Below are 5,000 nucleotides of genomic sequence, written 5' to 3' on the forward strand. Positions count from 1 at the left end.
TGAGGCAGTACAAATCAGTAACCAACGACACTTAGAATTTTTTTGAGGCAGTACAAATCAGTAACCAACGACACTTAGAATTTTTTTGAGTCAGTACAAATCAGTAACCAGTGACACTTAGAATTTTTTTGATGCAGTACAAATCAGTAACCAACGACACTTAGAATTTTTTTGATGCAGTACAAATCAGTAACCAAGGACACTTAGAATTTTTTAGAGTCAGTACAAATCAGTAACCAGTGACACTTAGAATTTTTTTGATGCAGTACAAATCAGTAACCAACGACACTTAGAATTTTTTCCAGTCAGTACAAATCAGTAACCAGTGACACTTAGAATTTTTTTGAGTCAGTACAAATCAGTAACCAGTGACACTTAGAATTTTTAGGGTCCAAACTGTGATGGGAGCGAACTTGACTGCTCATACCGACTTTGAGTGCTCGAGGCCGGCTAGCCCAGCCGGATTTGACCCGGTGGTTACAAATCAGTAACCAGTGACACTTAGAATTTTTTCCAGTCAGTACAAATCAGTAACCAGTGACACTTAGAATTTTTTTGAGTCAGTACAAATCAGTAACCAGTGACACTTAGATTTTTTAGGGTCCAAACTGTGCTGGGAGCGAACTTGACTGCTCATACCGACTTTGAGTGCTCGAGGCCGGCTAGCCCGGCCGGATTTGACCCGGTGGTTCAGCCGAAGGTCTCGACTTTGAGAGCGGACCGGCCCCCGCGTTCGGGCCGATTTTCATGCATTTCCCAAGTCGGCAAGTGGTCCAAACTGTGATGGGAGCGAACTTGACTGCTCATACCGACTTTGAGTGCTCGAGGCCGGCTAGCCCGGCCGGATTTGACCCGGTGGTTCAGCCGAAGGTCTCGACTTTGAGAGCGGACCGGCCCCCGCGTTGGGGCCGATTTTCGTGCATTTCCCAAGTCGGCAAGTGGTCCAAACTGTGATGGGAGCGAACCTGACTGCTCATACCGACTTTGAGTGCTCGGGGCCGGCTAGACCAGCCGGATTTGACCCGGTGGTTACAAATCAGTAAACAACGTCACTTAGAATTTATTTCAGTCAGTACAAATCAGTAACCATCGACACTTAGAATTTTTTCGAGTCAGTACAAATCAGTAACCAGTGACACTTAGATTTTTTAGGGTCCAAACTGTGATGGGAGCGAACTTGACTGCTCATACCGACTTTGAGTGCTCGAGGCCGGCTAGCCCGGCCGGATTTGACCCGGTGGTTCTGCCGAAGGTCTCGCCTTCGAGAGCGGACCCTGCCACCGTGTTCAGGCCGAGTTTCATGCATTTCCAACGTTGGGAAATCAGTAACCAGAAAAACTTAGAAAAAATGCCCAAAAAGAAGAAATCAGTAACCAGAAAAACTTAGAAAAATGCCCGAAAATGAGAAATGAGTAACCAGAAAAACTTAGAAAAATGCCCAAAAAGAAGAAATGAGTAACCAGAAAAACTTAGAAAAATGCCCAAAAAGAAGAAATGAGTAACCAGAAAAACTTAGAAAAATGCCCAAAAAGAAGAAATCAGTAACTAGAAAAACTTAGAAAAATGCCCGAAAATGAGAAATGAGTAACCAGAAAAACTTAGAAAAATGCCCAAAAAGAAGAAATCAGTAACTAGAAAAACTTAGAAAAATGCCCAAAAATAAGAAATGAGTAACCAGAAAAACTTAGAAAAATGCCCAAAAAGAAGAAATCAGTAACTAGAAAAACTTAGAAAAATGCCCGAAAATGAGAAATGAGTAACCAGAAAAACTTAGAAAAATGCCCAAAAAGAAGAAATGAGTAACCAGAAAAACTTAGAAAAATGCCCAAAAAGAAGAAATGAGTAACCAGAAAAACTTAGAAAAATGCCCAAAAAGAAGAAATCAGTAACTAGAAAAACTTAGAAAAATGCCCAAAAATAAGAAATGAGTAACCAGAAAAACTTAGAAAAATGCCCAAAAAGAAGAAATCAGTAACTAGAAAAACTTAGAAAAATGCCCGAAAATGAGAAATGAGTAACCAGAAAAACTTAGAAAAATGCCCAAAAAGAAGAAATGAGTAACCAGAAAAACTTAGAAAAATGCCCAAAAAGAAGAAATGAGTAACCAGAAAAACTTAGAAAAATGCCCAAAAAGAAGAAATCAGTAACTAGAAAAACTTAGAAAAATGCCCAAAAATAAGAAATGAGTAACCAGAAAAACTTAGAAAAATGCCCAAAAAGAAGAAATCAGTAACTAGAAAAACTTAGAAAAATGCCCAAAAAGAAGAAATCAGTAACTAGAAAAACTTAGAAAAATGCCCGAAAATGAGAAATGAGTAACCAGAAAAACTTAGAAAAATGCCCAAAAAGAAGAAATGAGTAACCAGAAAAACTTAGAAAAATGCCCAAAAAGAAGAAATGAGTAACCAGAAAAACTTAGAAAAATGCCCAAAAAGAAGAAATCAGTAACTAGAAAAACTTAGAAAAATGCCCGAAAATGAGAAATGAGTAACCAGAAAAACTTAGAAAAATGCCCAAAAAGAAGAAATGAGTAACCAGAAAAACTTAGAAAAATGCCCAAAAAGAAGAAATGAGTAACCAGAAAAACTTAGAAAAATGCCCAAAAAGAAGAAATCAGTAACTAGAAAAACTTAGAAAAATGCCCGAAAATGAGAAATGAGTAACCAGAAAAACTTAGAAAAATGCCCAAAAAGAAGAAATCAGTAACTAGAAAAACTTAGAAAAATGCCCGAAAATGAGAAATGAGTAACCAGAAAAACTTAGAAAAATGATCAAAAATAATAAATCAGTAACCAGAAAAACTTAGGAAAAAACACTTAGAAAATTTTTCAGCAAAGTGTGAAAAATATTCTAAGTGTCAGCGGAGGAAAGTGCCGAAGCATCGGGAAAGATTCACAAACTCGCGCCGAACATGTGTTCCGAAGTGCCGCAGGAACTGTGTGAATTGAGCCCGGCAAATGGCCAACTGTCATTTTGTGTCTGCAGCCCGAAAACTTTAACTTTGTCTGTCGCGGAAGTCCCGAGCGGGAAAAATCCAAACGGTTTTGCGGGGATCGAGTTCCAGAGCGATGCAGTCAAATTTGAAATTCAGACCCATTCAGTGCCACTTGCATTTGTTACACAGTGAGGTTGGCGGGGTACCCGGAGATTTCTGGGAACACGATTTTTAGAACAAAATGGCGGCGCGGGACCTTTTTGAAAGGCATCCGAAAAACGGTTCCACGGGCATAGCACTCTAATGGCGGGTATGAGTGCATGCTGGAGAGCTCTTGGAAGTCGAATTTTTGACACTTTGTCAATTTTTTGACAGAATTGCCAAACTCTCCCTGTCTGTTCTAAGAGTCGGTCAGAGACCTGTGTGGAGGTCTCTTGACACGATTGGAGGGCGGGCAATCCCCACGTTGACTCCGGCCGTCCCTCCACAGGCGCTCGTGTCCAAAATGAAGGCGAGAGACGCGAGTGGCCTGGTTCCCTTGGGTGCTGCCAGGAAGGATGCGGGCTGACCCTTGCCTGAGCACTCCCTAAAGCCTCTTACGAGTCGAGGGCCGGCCTCGGGCGCCGCACGACCGGCTCTGGGAGTGGGTGGCCGCTATTGTGAATAGGCTGGTCCTTCCCGCTGCCACCCGGCCAAGTGCGACGGCTCTGCCGCCCTGCGGTGCTCGTCACCCAGGTTTGGGGAACTCGGTCAGAGGCTGTGGCGGGGGGTCTCTTGACACGATTGGAGGACGGGCCATCCCCACGTTGACTCCGGCCGTCCCTCCACAGGCGCTCGTGTCCAAAATGAAGGCGAGAGACGCGAGTGGCCTGGTTCCCTTGGGTGCTGCCAGGAAGGGTGCGGGCTGACCCTTGCCTGAGCACTCCGTAAAGCCTCTTACGAGTCGAGGGCCGGCCTCGGGCGCCGCACGACCGGCTCTGGGAGTGGGTGGCCGCTATTGTGAATAGGCTGGTCCTTCCTGCTGCCATCCGGCCAAGTGCGACGGCTCTGCCGCCCTGCGCTGCTCGTCACCCAGGTTTGGGGAACTCGGTCAGAGGCCGTGGCGGGGGGTCTCTTGACACGATTGGAGGACGGGCCATCCCCACGTTGACTCCGGCCGTCCCTCCACAGGCGCTCGTGTCCAAAATGAAGGCGAGAGACGCGAGTGGCCTGGATCCCTTGGGTGCCGCCAGGAAGGGTGTGGGCTGACCCTTGCCTGAGCACACGTTAAAGCCTCTTACGAGTCGAGGGCCGGCCTCGGGCGCCGCACGACCGGCTCTGGGAGTGGGTGGCCGCTATTGTGAATAGGCTGGTCCTTCCCGCTGCCATCCGGCCAAGTGCGACGGCTCTGCCGCCCTGCGGTGCTCGTCACCCAGGTTTGGGGAACTCGGTCAGAGGCCGGTGCGGGGGGTCTCTTGACACGATTGGAGGACGGGCCATCCCCACGTTGACTCCGGCCGTCCCTCCACAGGCGCTCGTGTCCAAAATGAAGGCGAGAGACGCGAGTGGCCTGGATCCCTTGGGTGCCGCCAGGAAGGGTGTGGGCTGACCCTTGCCTGAGCACACGTTAAAGCCCCTTACGAGTCGAGGGACGGCCTCGGGCGCCGCACGACCGGCTCTGGGAGTGGGTGGCCGCTATTGTGTATAGGCTGGTCCTTCCCGCTGCCATCCGGCCAAGTGCGACGGCGCTGCCGCCCTGCGGTGCTCGTCACCCAGGTTTGGGGAACTCGGTCAGAGGCCGGTGCGGGGGTCTCTTGACACGATTGGAGGACGGGCCACCCCCACGTTGACTCCGGCCGTCCGTCCACAGGCGCTCGTGTCCAAAATGAAGGCGAGAGACGCGAGTGGCCTGGATCCCTTGGGTGCCGCCAGGAAGGGTGTAGGCTGGCCCTTGCCTGAGCACACTGTAAAGCCTCTTACGAGTCGAGGGTCGGCCTCGGGCGCCGCACGACCGGCTCTGGGAGTGGGTGGCCGCTATTGTGAATAGGCTGGTCCTTCCCGCTGCCATCCGGCCAAGTGCGACGGC

This window comes from Chiloscyllium plagiosum, unplaced genomic scaffold, assembly GCF_037043375.1.
Source record: "Chiloscyllium plagiosum isolate Xiang-an unplaced genomic scaffold, Cpla_swu_hap1 HiC_scaffold_48, whole genome shotgun sequence".
NCBI classification, from domain to species: domain Eukaryota; kingdom Metazoa; phylum Chordata; class Chondrichthyes; order Orectolobiformes; family Hemiscylliidae; genus Chiloscyllium; species Chiloscyllium plagiosum.